Below are 21,492 nucleotides of genomic sequence, written 5' to 3'. Positions count from 1 at the left end.
GGCCTCCAATTTTGATAAATTGCTTTAAAATAGAGGTGTCGAACTTAATCAGAGAAGGGGCCAAAATCTAAAATCCAGCCTAAATCGAGGGCCGAATGGTTTACTGAACAGTCATAAACTGTCATTGTGATGGAAACGCAGCGGAGTGCAGTGATGACAGCGCGGTGCGGGCCACATTGCAAGGCCTGGCGGGACGGATTTGGCCCGCGGGCCTTGTGTTTGACACATGTGCTTTAAAATATCAAATCTAGCTCTGGACAGTGCAGCTCAGTGGATAAAGCGTCATCCTGTGGACTGAACGGTCCAGGTTTGATTCCAGTCAAGGGCATAGACCTCGGTTGGAGGCTCCTCCCAGCACCTGTCCTGGTTGGGGAGTTTGCCAGAGACAATAATCAATGTGTTTCTCTCACATCAGTGTTTCCCTCTGCCTTTCCCTCTCTCTTCCACTCTCCCTGAAAAATCAATGGATTTAAAATATCCTATATAATAAAACCCTAATATTCAAATCGACTGAACGACAGAACAACTGGTCGCTATGACCTGCACTCACCCCCAGGGGGCAGATGCTCAACATAGGAGCTAACCCCTGGTGGTCAGTGGGCTGGCACAGGGGAGCTCCATTCAGCCAGAAGCCGGGCTCATGGCTGGTGAGCACAGCAGCAGTGGCAGGCCCCTCTCCCGCCTCCATAGCAGCACTAAGGACCCCTTTGGGGTCCTGGACAGCGAAAGAGCGCAGGCCAGGCTGAGGGACAAAAATTGTGCACTGGACCTCATATATATTATATATATAATAAAGAGGTAATATGCAAATTAACCATCACACCCTTGCAGCCCTAATGTGGTCACAAGATGGCCAGCAGGGAAAAGCAGACCTTCAGGGGAGGGCAGTTGGGGGGACCAGGCCTGCAAGGGAGGGCAGTTAGGGATAACTGAGCCAGCAGGGGAGGGTAGTTGAGGGTGACCACACTGGCAGGGAAGAGCAGTTGGGGGTGACCAGACCTTCAGGGGAGGGCAATTGGGGGGACCAGGCCTGTAGGGGAGGGCAGTTAGGGGCAATTTGGCCAGCTGGGGAGCAGTTAGACTTCAATCAGGCTGGCAGTGGAGTGGTTAAGGGGTGATCAGGCTGGCAGGCAGAAGTGGTTAAGGGCAATTAGGCAGAGCCAGGGAAGCGGCTGGGAGCCAGCAGTCCTGGATTGTGAGAGGCATGTCCAACTGCCCGTTTAGGCCCAATCCCAGTGGGCCTAAATGGACAGTCGGACATCCCTCAAGGGGTCCCAGATTGGAGAGGGTGCAGGCTGGGCCGAGGGACAATCCCACCATGCACAAATTTTGTGCACCGGGCCTCTAGTAAATTCAAATAAAAACATAACAGATAGAAGGAAAACTGAGGAGGAGACAACCAAGATGGCGGCATAGGGCAGACACCCGAATGCAGCCTACCACAAGTTTGAATTTAGAACTGAAAAACCGGGGAAACATCACCCTGAAGCGCCGGACAGCTGGCTGAAGGGAGGCTCTACCATCTGGGAAGGAGAGAGAAGGTGCGCTGAACCTCAGGAACTGTGAAGGTACGGAAAACTGTGCGAGCGAAAAAGCAGCCGTAGAGTTCGCTGCCGGCTGGCTTGCGGAGCGTGGAGAGGGCGGGCCGAGTTCACTACCAGCTTACTCCCTGCGCGCAGAGAGGGCGGACAGCTTATGCGTGGCTGGCTTTCTTGTTCCGGAGGAAAACAAAACCACCCTATTGCGCTGACAGAGGCCAGTCTGTCAGGCAGTGGGCAGAGATCTCTCGGAGGTGTGTGAAGCCAGCAGCCATTACTGTGGGACTCAGAAACCAGGCCGTCATAGGGAGGGGCTGAATAAAGCTTGTCTGCACCACCTGAGACTACGCCCCATCCAAGCAGAGCATAGAGGCCCTTCCAGTGGCTAGCTTCCTCGTTCGCTGCCAATAGGACTCTCCGAGGGAGGGACAGACAGGAATCTAAAGCTTGTCTGCACCTATACCAAAGAGGTGCTCGCGCCTACAACCAATTGTGCGGGATTCAACAAAGCGTGTCTGTGCCACCCCAAGACTCTGCCTATCCAAGCAGAATACAGAAACCCTCCTAGCTGAGACACTTCTGATCCTCATAGCCAATTGGCTTGGAGATCAACACTTCCCAGTGATACCAACAACAAGCAAGGCTTAACAACAAGACTGCCCACCCATCTCACAAAGGGCTACACCAAGACTGTCCATCTCAGGTAACTGGGAGGCTGACTCACTGAACCATATAGGACACCTTAGCACACAAAGCCACCCTACCAACTCAGGGAAGCTGTGAAAATGCCAAGACAAGGAATTAGATCACAAACAAAAGAAATGGAGGAAAAGAAGAGACTGGATATAGAGTAAAAAACCACGCTTATAAGGTTTTTTAAGAATTTCCTAGAAAAGGTTGATAAGACCTATGAGGAGATGAAAAGGGATCAACAAGAACTAATAAGGGACCAACAAGAACTAATAAGGGATCAACAAGAACTAATAAGGGATCAACAAGAAATAAAGAATACATTGTCTGAATTAAAAAATATTATACAGAGTCCTAAAAACAAAATGGAGGATCGCAAGAATCAAGTCAAAGATTTGGAACATAAAGAACCAGAAGATACTCCTCCACAGAAGCAAGAAGTCAAGAGAATCCAGAAAGTTGAAGATGATTTAAGAAACCTCTGGGATAACTTCAAGCGAACCAACATCAGAATTATGGGGGTCCCAGAAGATGAGAGAGAGCAAGATATCGAAAACATACTGAAAGAAATAGTGACAGAAAACTTCCCCCACCTGGTGAAAGAATTAGACTTACAAGTCCAGGAAGCGCACAGAACTCCAAACAAAAGGAATCCAAAGAAGACCACACCAAGACACATCATAATTAAAATGCCAAGAGCAAAAGACAAAGAGAGAATATTAAAAGCAGCAAGAGCAAAGCAGGTAGTTACCTATAAAGGAGCACCCATACAATTGTCAGCTGATTTCTCAACAGAAACCATGCAGGCCAGACGAGAATGGCAAGAAATATTCAAGTTAATGAATAGCAAGAACCTACAGCCAAAAATAATCTACCCAGCAAAGCTATCACTCAAAATCGAAGGCCAGATAAAGAGCTTCACTAATAAAAAAAAGCTAAAGGAGTTCATCACCACCAAACCAGAATTATATGAATTGCTGCAGGGGGTTCTTTTAGAAGAGAAAGTAAATAAAGATAAAAACTATGAACAACAAATATGTAACTATCAACACGTGAATCTAAAAACCAAGGGAATTAAAAAAAATCTTATGAACAATATTAACTGGTGAATATAATAGAATCAGAGATATGGAAGGGGAGTGGACTGACGATTCTTGGGGAAAGGGGGAGAGGGGGGTATAGGAAGAGACTGAACATAAACTGTGCACCTATGGATGAGGACAATGGGGGGGGTGGGGAAAGGGCAGAGGGTGGGGTGGGAACCTGGTGGAGGGGGAAAAATGAACTTTTGTAATAATATGAACAATAAAGATTTATTTTAAAAAAAAAGAAGAAGAAGGAAAACTGAAAAAGAGAGTCCATGAAATGGGATAAAATTCCATGTGTCCAATCAGAGTTCGGCTTCAGCCACAGGCTGCTGCAGATACATGGCTCAGCAGCAGTCGATGAGAGCGCTCGTGGTAACACATTCGGCATATGTAACCCAAGCAGAGTGCTTCCTGCCTTTACATAAACTGTGTGCATCCTTTATATAAGCAAAACTTACCGGAAATGTGTAAACATATAATTTGTGCAGAGCCAGCTGTTAAATATTTACCAGTGTATCTCTGGGGTTCTACCTTTGGGGGATATAATCTGAAACAGTGAGAGAGTAAATGGATTGTCAGCCACTAGGTGGCAGTAACAAGGATGAGAAAACCACAAACAAACAAACCAGAAGGAAAAGCGATTTACATAGAAACTACTTCACCTGTTTTCCTATCATTTAATCCTTAAGTCACATTAGAAAAGAAAATCATGGCCTTTTAAAGAGCTGACTTGTAAACAAGCTAGTTATAAAACCAAGCCATGTTCAGTATAAGAAGTTTAGAAAATGAGCAAGGGTGTAAAATGGAATAAAATGACCCATAAAATGACTCAAAAATGAAGTACTGTGGGGTTTTTTGTGAATGTCCTTGGAAGCATTTTGCAAAACCGGGATTATGTCACACATTCTTCTTTACAGCTTTACCAGAGGCCCAATGCACTGAATCTGTGGTGAACACGCCTTCCTTACCCGCTCGCTGCCCGCACCGCTCTCGCCTGGCACCCAGACCCGGCCTCCCTCGCAGCCCAGGCTTCACCGGAAGGCTGTCCAGAGGGACATCTGGAGGGACGTTCAGTCTAATTAGCATATTATGCTTTTATTATTATAAGATTTTCTCCTTTTTGTATCACAGCTTCCTTGTGCCTAGATTGTATGCCATCACTTTTAGTGGCTGCATAATACTTGCTTGTTTGGTACAATGACATGTCAATTTCTCCTTATTAATGGCATTCCCCTTGCTGATAACTCTCCCCTCTCAAGAACAGGACTTTGATAAACAGCCACAAGCAGGCCTCCTTGTTTACTTGTCCAATCATGTCCTTAGGGTAAACTCCAAATGGTGGAACTACTTAACTTTTAATCCTCTCAGGCTTAGTTTTGTCTGTGCTACTAAAACAGAGCCCAAGTAGTCAGCGATTTGCGTCGGTTCTCACCAACATGGCCAAGGGTGGGAAGCAGACAAGGTGCGGGTGTACTTGTTCCTCCGGGTGCTAAGCTTTAGGGGAAGGGCCAGGGGCACCCCTTTTCCCGACACCCGCCCGCCCCATCTTCCGGACGCTGCGTGTGAGGAGGTGCCCGCCTTGGGTGCCAGGGCCCGGGGAAGGCTTGCACTATGATGGGTGCCGGGCCAGGGCCGGGCATGCCTGCAGCTCCTCGGGGACGGAGATGCCCACCTTGTCGCCGGGTCCAAGGCGCTGCAGGTGCTGCGTGCCACGGCGTTCTCCAGGAAGCCAGAGAGGGTGCCCCTCGGGTGGGTCCTGTGCCTCAGCGTCACTGGGCTCATCCACCTGCTGCCACCCCTCCCGCCTCCCGCAGCTGCCCAGCAGGAGCCCAGGCCCCGGCGGCGGTGAGGGGACCTGCCGGTGACCCAGCGCGGCCAGAGGGGGCGCCCAGCAGCTGCCCGCCGGTGACGGTGAGTCAGAGACCGTGCCGTGTTGGGCGTCATCGGCACAGCGTCCGGCTCACTGGAGCGATGCGGCTCTCACTTTCCCTGCGGCTCGCCACCCGCAGTGGCAGCACCCCCACTCCCGCCCTCAGGGTCTCGGGTTAGGAAAGCAGAAGCAATAATTCTAGTCATTTCTTGCTTAACTTAGAACAAACCCTAAGACTGAAAGCAAAACTTCTCATTAAACTGGGGCGAATATCCGCGGGTATGAGCTTCGTGAAGTCCTGCCCCCATGATGCCCCCAGGCACCCAGGCGACCACACGCCAGCACAGGGTCAGGAACCGCCTGGCCGCGGCCGGGCCCCAACGCCCCGACAGCGCGCGGGTCATGTGGGCTCAGTGTGCAAGCGTTCTCTGCTCTGGCTAAATACGAACATTCGCGACACGCGTGGGCTGAGTGAGACTGCGCCCACACACCGCAGCTTCTCTCCTTTGGGGCCCCCAAGCCCCATCCACACGTCCTGGCCACGGCCCAGGGCCGGCCCGATGCCATGCCAGCTCTGCCCCAGGCTGTTACCGCGGTGCCAGAAAGTGACGTGAAGTCCAGTCTCACAGCTCGCTCCACCGCCCCCACAGCGCCATCCCACAATGTTCACAGCGAAACAGGGGAGAGGAAAAGAATCATAGGCTTCGTTCTGCGATTATTTTTGTGAGACCTCATTCTGTGTATACACACACACACACACACACACACACACACCTGTGGATACACAGAGAAATCAGAAGGATTTGAGCTGGAGGCGACCTCCATGGCTGACGCCCGCACGGTGAAGATGAGGAGGCAGCACAGCCAGCACCGGAGGCGTCCGACGCCCAGCCGGGGCCCTGGGCCTGGCGCCCAGGGACGGCCGGAGCTGGCTCTCGCTCTGGTTTCCAGCGTTGTTCCGCTCTACCACTGAGCCAAACCGGCTTCGGCTGTTGTTCCGCTCTAAGTGACCTGTCACTGACAAGCGCAGGTGAGTGGGAGGGGCTTCCCATTCACTGTGCGGGAGTTCCCCATTCCTGTGGGATCAGCGCGTCACTCCCCCGCCCTGCAGAAGCCCGCCCCTCCTACACCTGTGCCTAGCCAGGCCTCCTGCCACGGAGACTGCCACCCCCTCCGCAGAGGGCCCAGGTTACCAGGCCTACCCACCAACACAACATGTCAAGCATAGCCTGGTTCTGTGGCTAATCCTTTAGATTATTGCTGATGTAAAACACTCCCCCTCCCCCAAAATGATGGCGATGTGTGTGAGAAACTCAGGGAAAACATCTTCTTGGTTTTATTTTCCGAACAGAAGGGAACATAGAGGTGAGCGAATAAACAGCAGGTTGGCATGGACACAGGTCAGGGTGGCCTGAGCGGGGAGGTGTGCACAGCCCCAGGGCCCCTACGTCTGCCCCTGCACAGCTTCCTTCTGTAAAACCCAGAAAAGACCTCAGAGAGGTGGGGCAGCTGGTGTGCCTCCTTCCGTTACTGTGGGCCTTTCCGCTCGCTCTGTCCCTCCGGCGGTCAGGGGATCCCTGGGCTCTGACGCTGGCCCACCGCGGCCTCACTGGTGGTGAGGCGGCTCTTTCCTCGTCTGTAAATGACACAACAGCCCGGCCGGCGTGGCTCAGTGGTTGAGCATCAACCTGTGAACCAGGAGGTCATGGTTGGATTCCGGTCAGGCCGCATGCCTGGGCTGCAGGCTCCATTCCCAGCGTGGGGTGCGTGGGAGGTGGCCATCCTTGATTCTCTCTCATCACTGAAGTTTCTATCTCTCTCTCCCTCTCTAAAATCAATAAAAATATTTTAATTAAAAATAAATGACACAACACAGAAGCTAAACCCCTGAGTACCGAGTGACTGCATTTTGCCCTTTCATTCATCCAACCAGCATTCCCAGCGCCCGGAGGGGCCCTGCGGCCCAGGGGCAGGCAGACACTAGGGCACGTCCACCCACGCAGGGGACGTCACCACGCCTGTGTCCTCCAGGCACACGGCAGCACCTGCTCCTGGACAGCAGAGTCTGGGAACTGAAGAAACTCTAGAAGTGGGTAATATGTTTCTAAATAACCATCACAAAAGTAACATGTTGGTTACAGAAAACTGGTGAAGAAAAGTAAGGAATCAGAAGAAAATACATGTGTATAATGACAATCTATACAGCACTCACAAACACTGAAACGCTATTTACGCCTGACATGGCCTAGCATTTTATAAGTATGACTTTCCTTAATCACATCATCATTTTTTAAATGAAGAAAGTAAGGCACAGCAAAACGTCTATCCATGGTTCTTTTTTCCTGTGGGTGTACATATTTGTGTGTATATATGAGTGTGTATATGTGTGTGTGTGTACATATATATACACACATGTGTGTATATATCTGCATGCATATATCTGTGTGTATATATATGTGTGTATATATGTGTGTATATGTCTGTGTGTATAAATATTTGTGTTTACATGTGTGTATATATCTGTGTGTATATCTATGTATGTTTATACTGTGTGTGTATATATTTGTGTGTATATATCTGTGTGTATATATCTCTGTGTATATATCTGTGTGTATATATATTTGTGTGTATGTATATTTGTATGTATGTATCTGTGTGTATATATTCGATATATGTGTGTATATTTGTGTGTACATATATTATATGTATATATTTGTGTGTGTATATATTGGTGTATATATTTGTGTGTATATTTATTTGTGTGTACATATATTTATGTGTATATATTTATGTGTATATGTTTGTGTGTATGTGTATTTGTGTGTATATATTTGTGTGTGTATATATCTGTGTGTATGTGTATTTGTGTGTATATATTTCTGAGTGTATATCTGTGTGTGTGTATATGTGTGTATGTGTATTTGTGTGTACAATACATATATTTGTGTGTGTATATATCTGTGTGTATGTGTATTTGTGTATATTTTTTTTCTATGTCTATATATTATATATTTTTCCTTTGTAACCAAATTAGGTGACAACAGTTTATGTTCTTTGCCAATATGCTCTAATATGTTCTTGTTTAATATGCTTTTCACTTGGCCAGAGACACACCCTCTCCCACATCACTGACTACTCTCCTGCCGTGATTTCAAGGGCATTCTTCAAAACGAGGAAGATGAGTGTCTCACAGGGACATTTGGGACCTTCCATGACAAAGAAGCAAACTCCCTCAGCAATATTTCAGTACATGTCTGCCAACCTTTTCAAATGCTGGAATCGTACAGACAACAGGGGGTGTGGAGTGGGGGGTGGGGGGAGGGGGAAATGGGGAGGAGGATGGGGGGCAGCTGGCCATTTCTCAGAGGGTCCCAGCTGGGACAGTAGCATCCAAGATAGATGATGCCCCAGGGACAAACCAATGGGCCTCATAACGAGAAGCAATGCTACTAGCCTTTCAGAGGCTCCCAAAGGCTGGGGGTGCACAGGGTCGGAACCCCGTTAATGTCACACCCGGGATTGCACAGCAGTCTGAACTAAAATGCTGCTTTCCATAAGAAAACTAACAAAGAACGTCCAAGGAGTCCACGAGGCTCCTTTGCTTCGGCTGCTTTCTGTGCGACGTGGGCGCTGAGCTGCGTCCGTCACCATGCAGGACTGCTGTGCTCAGACGGCCTGCCACAGCTGTCCCCGAGCACGGGTCCCAGCCCTGGCGCCTGCACTGATGGCTCTGACCCTGTGCGCCCGGCTCTGGAGCCTCGGAAGTGCTAACGGCATCACTTCTCAGCAGGAGCGAACACAAAGGGACGTGGCAATCATTTTCAAAAGCAAACAGACATTCCCCGTGCCTGCTCAGATGGCCCCCTTTGTGGCAGAACGGTGAGGCATGTCCCTGGCCTCTCTTGGGGTCCACAGAGTATTTAAAAATGGCTTGTCACTGGCCAGCTGGCTCCATGGTGAGCATCGACCTATGGACCAGGAGGTCAGGGTTCGATTCCTGGTCAGGGCCCATCCATCCCCAGGGTGGGGCGTGCAGGAGGCCGCCGATGCAGGATTCTCTCTCATCATGGATGTTTCTCTCTCTCTTCCTTTTCCTTCTTCTCTGAAATCAATAAACATGTATTTTTTAAAACCACACACACACACACACACACACACACAAAAGAATGACTTGTCAGATGAGTATGCCTCTTGTGTCTCCCTATTATCTTGTTAGTAGCAACATAAAGTCATTAGGCAGACGCTGGCCTGGCACCAGACAAATAACCTTTACGAGTGAAATGCCCCTAATTGTGTTTCTCTTGCCGCTAATGTGATTCCAGCAGATCACTGAGGAAACGAGATGCCGGGAGCGCCGACAATGGGAGAGCTGTGCCGGCGGCCAGTCGCGCGGGAGCCTCCGCGCAGCACGCGTGTGAGCAGCGAGCGCGCAGCCTCTCACGCGGGAGCGCTGCTGCCGTGGTCACTGGAGAGCGCGTTTTAGTGAGGAGGCAGCCCAGGCCTTTGTGTCACACCCTGTTCCGGTGCGATTTTCCGGAACGGCGTGCTTCCTGGCAGAGCATGGGTGAGAGGCCCGGGAGGAGCTGGGGTGGGCAGTGGGGTGGGGGGGCTGTGGGGGCTGTGGGGGCGGTGGGGGGCTGTGAGGGGTTGTGGGGGCTGTGGGGGCTGTGGGGGGCTGTGGGGGCTGTGGGGAGCACTCAGTGTGGCTGTGGGGGACTGTCGGAGGCTGTGAGGGGTTGTGGGGGGCTGTGGGGGCTGTGGGGGTGGTGGGGGCTGTGGGGGCTGTGAGGGGTTGTGGGGGCTGTGGGGGCAGTGGGGGGCTGTGGGGGCTGTGGGGAGCACTCAGTGTGGCTGTGGGGGCTGTGGGAGGCTGTGAGGGGTTGTGGGGGGCTGTGGGGGCGGTGGAGGGCTGTGGGGGCTGTGGGGAGCACTCAGTGTGGCTGTGGGGGCTGTGAGGGGTTGTGGGGGGCTGTGGGGGGCTGTGGGGGCTGTGGGGGCTGTGGGGGGCTGTGGGAGCAGTGGGGGATGTGGGGGGCTGTGGGGAGCACTCAGTGTGGCTGTGGGGGGCTGTGGGGGCTGTGAGGGGTTGTGGGGGCTGTGGGGGCGGTGGAGGGCTGTGAGGGGTTGTGGGGGGTTGTGGGGGGGGCGGTGGGGGATGTGGGGGGCTGTGGGGGCTGTGGGGACACCCCACTCATATCTCCCCAGAGAGCACAGGAGATGTGAGTGGGGTGCACGCACGGCCATGGACATGAACACGGAGCAAGCAGATCCCCTGACTGAGCCGTCACCCACAAACGCTAACTCCCTCACTGTGCTCAGCAGCAGTGAGGTTCTGGGTGCTTCTTATCTCCACACAGGAAGCCAAGTCTTCCCGGGACAACCGACTGTCCCAGCGCCCGCAGCCACCCTGGAGCCGCAGTCCGGGGGGACACCTCCTGTCACCCCGCTGCAGCCACTTTGCCAGGGTTTCTCCCGGCTGTTATCATATTGCATCGCTGCCAGTTTTAAAAAGCACATCTGTACTGATGTCCGAGAGGAAGGGAGAGGGAGAGGGTACACATCCATGGTGAGAGGGAGTCATGGACCGCCTTCTGCACGCCCGCACCAGAGGGAGCCGCACCGGGCCCGGCCCTGCCGGGAACGAACCCTGACCTGCTGGTCCCCGGTGGACGCTCACCACTGAGCCTCGCCGCTGGGCAGAAGGGGGCTTGCTCTCCGGGGAAAGAGCCAAAGCAAACGTGCCAACAGCTCGCCCAGAGCGGCCAGGGCTAGAACCCCAGGGCCTGGGTTCTTGCCAACACAGGGCCGGGCGGTGAGTCCCGCCCTGCCGCCCTGCCCTCCGGCAGAGGCCCCTCTCCCGGTGCTGCCGGCACACTGGAGAGGACCCTGGGCTGGTCCCCGTGAGCACACAGGACCTTCCTACCGTATTTATGTGTGTACTGTAGCCCCACTTTACCGAATTCACTGTTTACTGCATTTATCGTGTTTACCGCGTTTACCGCATTTACTGTGTTTACCACCTTTCTCTTGTTTACCATATTTACTGTGTCTACCCGGAGCACTCAGTCTCTGGTGCTGAGGGAGCTGTGATGGGCTCTTCCCACGAGTCTGCAGCTCTTAGTTCTCTGAGGAGCCTGGAGCGCTTCGGCCGCTGTGAGTGCTTTGCAGAGTGTCCCCTGGGCCACTGAGCAGCCCACGCTCCTGGCCAGGGGCTCCTGCAGGCCTGGCTTTGCCTGCACACCTTGGTTCAGATGTGGGCTGGTGTCATTCTAAAACCTGCCGAGCAGAACATGCTCGCTCCACCGTTCGTGCTTTCACAACATTTGAAACACTAAAGAATTTGTCTGCCCGGCTGGCATGGCTCAGGGATTGAGCAGCGACGTAGGAGGTCCCGGTTCAATTCCCAGCTTCTGAGCTCCATCCCCAGTGTGAGGCGTGCAGGGGGCAGCTGATCCATGATTCTCTTTCTCTCACTCTCCCTTCCTTTCTGAAATCAATTAAAAAAAAAAAAAAATTTTATTGATTTTCTACAGAGGAAGAGAGGGACAGAGAGAAATATCAGCTGCTTCCTGCACACCTATTGGAGATGTGCTTACAACCAAGGTACATGCCCTTGACCGGAATTGAACCTGGGACCCTTCAGTTGAAATATGGTAGCAACCATACTTGGGTAAAAACTGCTGTTTGAAATTTAACCCTGCTATTTTGGCTTCTGTACCTGCTTAAACATAGGGTTGTTACCTCAGCTTCCAGGTGGAGACCTGGAGACTAAGGCAATTTACCTTTGCCTGGGACCAGAAATACAGGACGTTGATTCCCGCTTACTCAGTAGCTTCAGGGGTAGAAAATGTAGATAACCTTTAGAGATTAACCGCTGAGCTCTGCTTCTGTATTATCGGCTATTGCAAGATAGGGCCACATTCCAATGTTCCCAGCCTTTAGAATTTAGAACAAAGAAAAATTCCTGTGGTTTGGACCTTTAAAAAGACTTGCCTACAACTGGAACAATGCGGTTGTGTGGGCTCCACCTGCGTGTGGTGCTCTCCCGGCCGTCCTGGCCAGTTTTTCAATAAACCCTTGCCTGCTTTTTTTAATCATCAGCCTCCAGTGGTCTTATTTTGAACCCAGGGTTCGACCCCACAACACAGTCTGTAGGCTGATGCTCTATCCATTGAGCCAAACCAGTTAGGGCAATAAAAAATTTTTTATAAGAAAAAGAATATGGTAAGGACATTCATTAACCCAAACCCTCCGCCCTGATTACCTACACAGCAGTGACTCTAGGAATTCGAAGCTTTGCTAGGACTGTAAGTGACTCATACAAATTAGATGGAGGAGCCTTGGGGGAGAAATCGGGTTTTCTTGTTAAAGAGTAAGTGTTCATCTCAGCAAGGCGCCCCCCCCCACCCCGGGCCTACTGACCCTGGCCTGCTCCCCACCCCCAACCCCCAGGTCTCCGCTGAGGGTGCAAGAATACCTGCGGCCCAGGAACACTCCCCCAGATGCTGCTCTTTCCTTGCAGAAAAATTCATAGGACTTGGCTTTTTGTTGTATTTGTGGGGATGACACTGCTTAACAAAACTACCCAGGCCTCAGGGGCACAGTTCTGATAGAGGCAGAGACAGGACGCGGCCCGGCGGTCACGGTGAGAAATGTCAGTCTGCCCCGTGGGCCGTGCCTGTGCTCTGGTCACAGAGGCTCCTTCCACCCTGGCTGGGGGTGCAGGGCCCTGGGGGCTCCCTCCTCCCCCGCCGGGAGCTGCCTGTTGTCAGGGGAAGACCCACAGCCTGTGCAGAGACCAGAGCCACAGCCCTTTGCAGACCCCCAGCCCTGCACACCGCAGGCCTGTGCAATCCCCGCCCATGAGCTGTGAGCTGCCCCTTTGGTGTGCCCTTTGGCCCACTTCCCCAGTAATCTTCGTCCTTCGTCCATCGGAGCAGCTGGCATGGGGGGGGGGGGGGGGCAGTGTCTGTGGGTGACTGGGCAGGACTGGGATAGGATCCAGCCCTGTCTCTGCAGGACTGGCTCAGGAGGGACAGGCTGTCGGTTACAGTTCTACAACACGTCATCTGCACCCGCACTATGCCTTCAGCACCCAAGTCACACCTCCATCCATCACGTTCACTCCCCTTTACCTTCCACCGGAACCCCACCTTTGTCTCACTGATGGAAAGATGTGGAAGGCTGGTCAACCTTGAAGCTCTGAAAGGTCAGAGCCAACCACTCCCTATCTAATTGAGACCAGGGTAACTGAGGCATTAAGTGGAACAAATCTAATCTAGCATCTTCCAGCACTACTCCCTGTGAGACTTTTCTCAGGAAATCCTACTTCGGAAAACAGAGAGACTGAGTTATCTGAATGTCAGCAAGTTAGGGGAGAATATTTGGCAGAATAAAGGCTCAAAATCCCACCATTGTAGGCAATGTCTCCAATATTGCTTTGTGTGTGCACAAAAAAAAGAAAGAAATGGGCGCCACCAAAGTCTAAAAATGTCTGACATCACAGGCTGACAAAAATACACTCACTTCCCATCACCCACACATTTCCCACAACTGAGACGCAGTACCTGCTGCCTTCTCCTCGAACCCCTATGTTCACCAAGCCCTGAGAGCACTGGGAAGCTCAGAAAACCTTCTCTGTGGCTCCCGTGCTATCACGGTACCCTTCCCTTCCCCTCTACCCTTTCCCTCTACCCTCCCCTTCCCCTCTACCCTCCCCTTCCCCTCTACCCTTCCCCTCTACCCTCCCCTTCCCCTCTACCCTTCCCTTCCCCTCTACCCTTCCCTTCCCCTCTACCCTCCCCTTCCCCTCTACCCCTTCCCCTCTACCCTTCCCTTCCCCTCTACCCTTCCCTTCCCCTCTACCCTCCCCTTCCCCTCTACCCTTCCCCTCTACCTCCCCTTCCCCTCTACCCTCTCCTTCCCCTCTACCCCTTCCCCTCTACCCTCCCCTTCCCCTCTACCCCTTCCCCTCTACCCTTCCCCTCTACCCTTCCCTTCCCCTCTACCCCTTCCCCTCTACCCTCCACTTCCCCCTAAACCCCTTCCCCCTAAACCTCCCTTCCCCTCTACTACCCTCCCCTCTACCCATCCACCCTTCCCCTCTTTACCCTCCCCTTCCCCTCTAACCTTCTCCCTTCCCTCTACCACCCTTCCCCTCTACCCTCCCCTTCCCCTCTACCCTCTCCCCTTCCCCTCTACCCCTTCCCCTCTACCCTTCCCTTCCCCTCTACCCTTCCCCTCTACCCTCCCCTTCCCCTCTACCCTTCCCCTCTACCCTCCCCTTCCCCTCTACCCCTTCCCCTCTACCCTCCCCTTCCCCTCTACCCCTTCCCCTCTACCCCTCCCCTTCCCCTCTACCCTCCCCTTCCCCTCTACCCTTCCCCTCTACCCTCCCCTTCCCCTCTACCCCTTCCCCTCTACCCTTCCCCTTCCCCTCTACCCCTTCCCTTCCCCTCTACCCTCCCCTTCCCCTCTACCCCTTCCCCTCTCCCCTCCCCTTCCCCTCTACCCCTTCCCTTCCCCTCTACCCTTCCCTCTACCCTCTCTACCTTCCCCCTAACCCTCCCCCTTCACCCTACCCTCCCTCCCCTCTATCCCCCTCCCCCCTTCCCCTCTACCCTCCCCTTCCCCTTTACCCCTTCCCCTCTACCCTCCCCTTCCCCTCTACCCTTCCCTTCCCCTCTACCCCTTCCCTTCCCCTCTACCCTCCCCTTCCCCTCTACCCTTCCCTTCCCCTCTACCCCTTCCCTTCCCCTCTACCCTTCCCCTCTACCCTCCCCTTCCTCTCTACCCCTTCCCTTCCCCTCTACCCTTCTCCTCTTCCCTCCCCCCCCTACCCTTCCCCTCTACCCTCCCCTTCCCCTCTACCCTCTCCCTTCCCCTCTACCCCCTTCCTCCCTCTCCCTCCACCTCTTCCCCTTCCCCTCTACCCCGTCCGCTTCCCCCTACCAATAAAACCCCTTCCCTTCCCCTCTACCCTTCCCTTCCCCTCTACCCTTCCCCTCTACCCCTTCCCTTCCCCTCTACCCTTTCCCTTCCCCTCTACCCTTCCCTTCCCCTCTACCCTCCCCTTCCCCTCTCCCTTCCCCTTCCCCTCTACCCTCCCCTTCCCCTCTACCCTTCCCTTCCCCTCTGCCCTCCCCCTCTACCCTTCCCTTCCCCTCTCCCTCCCCTTCCCCTCTACCCTTCCCTTCCCCTCTCCCCTCCCCTTCCCCTCTCCCTCCCCTTCCCTTCCCCTCTCCCCTCCCCTTCCCCTCTCCCTTCCCTTCCCTTCCCCTCTCCCTTCCCTTCCCCTCTCCCTCCCCTTCCCCCTGTGACTCACAGGGTGTGAATGTCGCCCCACAGCCACACCCATGTGGTGCCCTCCGGGGCTGCCGCCGGCACCTGCCCTCGGCCCCGTGGCCACGGGCAGCCGTGCCCGCACCTGGGCGTGTCTCCGCGGCCGGGCCGAAGGGGCGGACATAGGACGCAGCCTCGGGAGCCTCCAGGCATGGGAGGTAGAACCCGTCCGAGCCACCTCCCGCTGCTCCGCCCGAGGCGTCCCCGAGGCGTCCCGAGGTGCTCACTGAGCCTCCCCCTCGGGCGCGGCCTCCTGGAGCCCGGTCCCTCCACCTCCTCCAGCGGGCAGCGCTGTCCGGAAGCACCCTGACCCCGTCACTGCGAGCTGGAGAGCTGGAGGGCTGAGGGCCGCGGGGGCCTGCAGGCGGGAGCCGCGGTGAGTGTGATTCTGTGAGCGAGTGGAGCCGCTGCTCCTCTTCCAGGGCTCACAGGGTTCCTGGGAGTGCACTGCTCCTCAGTGCAAGCACCACCTGGACCCGCTAGTCTCAGTCAGGGTCTCGGTGTGACCCCGAAGGTACGGCTGCCACCCCGAGGCCAACCCCGAGGCCAGCCCCTGAGGCCAGCCCCCGAGGCCAACCCCGGAGGTCAAACCCTGAGGCCAACCCTGAGGCCAACCCCCGAGGCCAGCCCCTGAGGCCAGCCCCCCATGCCAACCCCGAGGCCAGCCCCTGAGGCCAGCCCCCGAGGCCAACCCCGGAGGTCAAACCCCGAGGCCAACCCCGAGGCCAGCCCCCCATGCCAACCCGAGGCCAACCCCGAAGCCAGCCCCCCCCATGCCAACCCCGAGGCCAGCCCCCCATGCCAACCCGAGGCCAACCCCGAAGCCAGCCCCCCCCATGCCAACCCCGAGGCCAGCCCCCCCATGCTAACCCCGAGGTCAGGGTGCCAGAGCTCATCGAACGGGTCACGGCACAGCTGTTCCTGCCGCCGGGCACACCGGTTTCCACAGGAACTGAAGGTTCTTCTAGGAAAGGCCCTCTAGGCAAGAGGTACAGCTTTAACGTCAGACTGGGCTGAAGCCCAGGTCCTAACGTCCTCCTCTTCCTGGGGGGCGAGCATTTCCTCCCCTCCCTCCCTGCGAGTGGGCCTGTGCGGGCGTCTCCGAGCACGGAGCCCCACCCCACAGTTGGCGCCTCCCCGGACCCTGTCCTCCAGCCAGACAGCTCTGAACGGAGAAGGTGTACCCACTAGGCGTGCTCATGGCACAGAACCGGCAGCAGGGGACGGCTGAGGGCGCCAGACACCAGCCGAAATGAGTGTTGGTGTTTGCGATTCTGCTGCTTCCCGTTGTCAGCAGCGCCTGGGCCAGCATGGTCATCGGGTTGGAAACAGGCATTAAAAAACAACAACATTCATTCTGCAGGTTCCTTTACATTTTGAAAATGAACCATAGTATGTTAATAAGCAGCGACTTTATAATCATCCGAAGTGGGTACACATTTTGGGGACACTCTATACAAACAGAATAGGGGCTTCTCCACACGAACATGATCTATAGGATCATCCAGGGACACGCTTGCAGGAATCAGGTTATGAGCAACTCTGAGGTGAGTTTTGGTCGCAGAAAACAAACCACAAGTCCTTCAGAGAAAACGAACCCCTAAACCCAACCACCACGGCATCCAGTCTGTCTGCTCCCCAACTCCTCCCCCCCCTCAGCCCCCGACAAGGTGCTCAACTTCTCTTCCTACACCACAGAAAGTTCCATCATTCATTACATTTCTCCTAATTAATCTTAAAGCTATAACACCTTTAAACCTGTTCACACACACACACACACATACACACACCACCCCTGCTTTTACCAAAATAGTGCTACATCCCAGCCTCTGTGTCCTCTCATCAGACCCCCGTGATGCCATATGAAACGCGCAGTACCTTTTGCAACATGGCTGTCATCTGAATTGTCAGCTCTTCATATCCCCATTCAGTCACTTACCTGAAAGAAGAGAAAAGATCATGTGAGTCTGAAGTCATTTCAAGGTATCATTAGCAACAGTTGCCACATTTCTACTACAAATGGGTTTTTACTAGGCACTGATACATAACTTAAAATTGTCATCCGACACGTGTGGCTCAGTGGTTGAGCAATGACCTGTAAACCAGGAGGTCAAGGTTCAATTCCCGGTCAGGGCACAGGCCTGGGTTGCAGTCTGCATCCTTGTGTAGGGTGTGCAGGAGGCAGCTGATCCACGATTCTCATCACTGATGTTTCTATTTCTCTATCCCTCTCCCTTTCTCTCTGAAATTAATAAAAAATATTAAAAAAACGAAAATTATCACTATCATAAACACAAAAGAGGAAGACAAAAATAGGCTACCCACCACTGGGTAGCCTATTTAAATATTTTAAGAGCTCAGAAAAGTAGGCAAAATAGAGTAGGTGAAAAGAGAGAAAAACAGTATGTTTAAGAGGAACAGATGGCCGAAACCGGTTTGTCTCAGCGGTAGAGCATTGGTCTGCGGACTGAAAGGTCCCGGGTTCGATTCTGGTCAAGGGCATGTACATTGGTTGCGGGCACATCCCCGGTAGGGGGTGTGCAAGAGGCAGCTGGTCGATGTTTCTCTCTCATCGACATTTCTAGCTCTCTATCTCTCTCCCTTCCTCTCTGTAAAAAAAATCAATAAAATATATTTAAATATATATTAAAAAAAAGGAACAGATGGAAGAAATTATCCTATCTAATAAAAGGCTAATAGCAAATTGACCAAACAGCAGAACGACTGGTCACTATGCTGCACACTGACCACCAGAGGGCAGACACTCAACACAGGAGCTGCCCCCCGGTGGTCAGTGCACTCCCACAGGGGAGCGCCACTCAGCCAGAAGCCCAGCTCACGGCTGCTGAGTGCAATGTGAGTGGTGGGAGTCTCCTGCCTCAGGGCAGTGCTAAGGATGCCCGTCAGCTGGACATCCTCCAAGGGCTCCCAGACTGTGAGAGGGCATGGGTTGGCCGAGGGACCCCCCACGAGTGCACAAATTTTGTGTACCAGGCCTCTCCTGAGAATATAAGCAAGTTGGAGCAACATTAGCAATTGAGATGGCCGAGGTCACTGCAAGCTCAGCAGTCTGTTCATGCGTGCCTGAGCTGGTTTGCTGCCTTCATTCTACAAACAAATTGACACAAAGCTAGTCCTCAAACCTGCTGCTCTTCCCCAGATAAGCGCTGCTTCTGTGTGCAGTTCCATGCACACGCTTGCCAAGCTCATAACTGTTTCATACCTTTTACGACATCTGCCTGCAGGACTTCTTCCGGGTCCCCTCTCTCAGCCCTGCATGTCCTCATTGAGTTTATTCTCTCTAGAAAGTTCACAGGCTCTTTTCTCTGATCACAGGAAAATCTTTTTTTATAGACTAGAGGCCCGGTGCACAAAATTCATGCACTAGAGAGAGTGGGGAGTCCCTCAGCCTGGCCTGTGCCCTCTCTCAGCCTGGGAGCCACTATTTGTCGCTATTGATCACCCCATAGAGGGAGGCCCCGCCCACCCACCACAGTGCTGCCACCTCGGGGTAGCCTAGGCCTCCCTCTTTGGGGCGATTGTGGAGCCCCCTGATTGATCCATCACCTGCAGGGTGATCATGGGATGATGGCGCCCCCCCCCCCCCCAATCACATCACATCACACCAATCACATCACACCACCTTGCAGGTGCCAGTTGGTATCATGGCGTGGTTGTCCAGAGGTTGTCTGGACGGTCATTCTGCTGTTTGGTCATTGGGTCGATTTGCATATTACGTTTTACTATTATAGATCTTTATCGTTGAAAGTATTACTTATCCGTCCCCCTTTTCCTCACTCCCTCCAACCGCCATCCCCCCACCCAGGCCCTCACCACTCACTGGCTGTGTCCGGGGGCCACACAAGGTCTTAGGTTGGTTACCTCCCACCCCCACTCCCCTCCTTCCCTCCAAGATTCCGCACTCGGTTCCTGCCTCCATGGCTCTGGGTCCACTCCGTCCATCAGTTTATGTTGTTCATTCCATTCCACCTCTGCCCAGCGCCCGCCCGCCCGCCCGCGTGGCGAGGAGCTCCGCGCTGAGGAGGCGCAGCCAGCTGCCCGGCCACTGCGCCCGCTGCCGCGGTCCTGGGCGAAGCTGCAGCAGCTGCACCTCCTGCTGCCATCTTGCCCCTGGTCTGGGGGCTCCTAGTCCCCCGAGCATCTCACCCTCATGTTCAGGGAGAGCGTGGGCATGCGGTGGCCAGGCCGCCCCAGCTCTCCCGCCCACTCAGCCACTGCGGCTTCGTGTCCTGGGGCCAGCGCAGCTAGTGCACAAAGCGTTCTAATCCCTTCTTTCGTAGGCACTTTTTTATTTAAAAAGTCGGATCCCAGGTGGGAATCTCCCCACCCCCTCCCCATAAAGTCTCTCAATGTTTGGAAAAAAGAACAAAATTAACAATTAAAAAAATAATAATCATCTTAATTCTTGTTAAAATATAGATTTTAGTTAACAGGCCTTACATGACACTAATTTCTGAGAAAAATTATTCAAAACTGAAGGCTTTTCTTGATACACTCAAATGCTTTGAAGTAAATTACCTCAAAATGGTGAATGTGTGCCGTATCTACCACTGCTGGGCCAAGTGTCCATCGCTGTCAGACATTTAACAGACATTTGCCGAGCATTTGCAATGTGCCAAGCATTGTTGAAAATGCCAGGGACATAAAATAAAGTCTATTCTCAAGGAATTTGCATCTAGTGGAGACGATAAATTTATACGGAATATTCCAAAATAAAAGCAACAGTAACCCACTTTTCCTTGTACACAAAGGAGCAGACACGTGCTAGGCCGTGGGCCCTCGATGAAAGCTCGAGCTCCGTGATGAGCCTGGGGAGGATTTTCCACTCGCACATACGTGTACCTGAGTGAACGCTGAACTCTCAGTAAGTGTTGTTTTCTTAAATATATTTTATCGATCTCAGAGAGAGAAACATCAGTGATGAGAGAGAATCATGGATCGCTGCCTCCTGCACGCTTCACACTGGGGATCAAGCTGCAACGGGGCCTATGCCCTGACCGGGGTCAAACCGTGACCTCCTGGTTCACAGGCCGACACTCACCACTGAGCCACCCTGACTGGGCTTTCAGTGGGTTTTTTAAACTTTTTTTAAAAAATATATTTTATTGATTTTTTACAGAGAGGAAGGGAGAAGGATAGAGAGCTAGAAACATTGATGAGAGAGAAACATCAACCAGCTGCCTCCTGCACACCCCCTACTGGGGATGTGCCCGCAACCAATATACATGCCCTTGACCGTAATCAAACCTGGGACCTTTCAGTCCGCAGATCGACGCTCCACCACTGAGCTCAGTGATGTTTATAACCACAGGGAAACACAAAGCACACCCACCTTCCACTCACTCCCAAGCACGTACTGATGCCCGCGTGTGACCCTGGTGGGTGGACAGAAAGGAAAGGACAACCCCGACCTCAACCAGGCGGCAGACAGTGAACGGCAACAGTGCTAATGCGATCAGGGACCACGGGCGACAGCCAGTGAGAAGCCACGAGAGACATCAATTGTCTCAGGCTGGCAGGATCCTGGGAAGCCCCTTGGGAAAGTTCGACTACAAGAATGGGGTCTGGAAGGACCTAGTACATATTAACCAAAACATGGGAGGGCCCCGGTCGGGGCGCGTGCAGGCAGCAACCCATCGATGTGCTTCTCTCCCATCGATATTTCTCTCTGTCTCTCCCTCTCTCTTCCACTCTCTACGATCAGTGGAGCCCTGCTGTTTTTGCTCAGTGGGTAGAGCATCGGCCTGCGGACTGAAGGGTCCTGGATTTGATTCCAGTCAAGGGCACTTGCCCGGGTTGTGGCTCAATCCCAGTACGCGACATGCAGGAGGCAGCCAGTCAGTGTTTCTCTCTCATCATTGATGTTTCCCTCTCTCCCTCTCCCTTCCTCTCTGAAATCAATAAAAACATTTTTTTTAAATCAATGGGAAAATATTAAGTGAGG

At 53.3% G+C, this 21,492-nt stretch overlaps 1 long non-coding RNA gene across 1 annotated transcript; it reads left to right on the top strand.

Annotated features, from left to right (window-relative positions):
• The first annotated feature begins 318 nt into the window (after positions 1–318).
• LOC118726114 lies at positions 319–21,234 on the top strand. The gene is made up of 2 exons (XR_004990216.2): positions 319–360; positions 21,151–21,234. It is a non-coding gene; the product is annotated as an uncharacterized LOC118726114 (long non-coding RNA).
• The last annotated feature ends 258 nt before the right edge of the window (positions 21,235–21,492 follow it).

The sequence above is a fragment of the Pipistrellus kuhlii genome, unplaced genomic scaffold (genome assembly GCF_014108245.1).
Source record: "Pipistrellus kuhlii isolate mPipKuh1 unplaced genomic scaffold, mPipKuh1.p scaffold_m20_p_21, whole genome shotgun sequence".
NCBI classification, from domain to species: domain Eukaryota; kingdom Metazoa; phylum Chordata; class Mammalia; order Chiroptera; family Vespertilionidae; genus Pipistrellus; species Pipistrellus kuhlii.
This window is presented reverse-complemented; position numbering and strand designations above follow the sequence as displayed.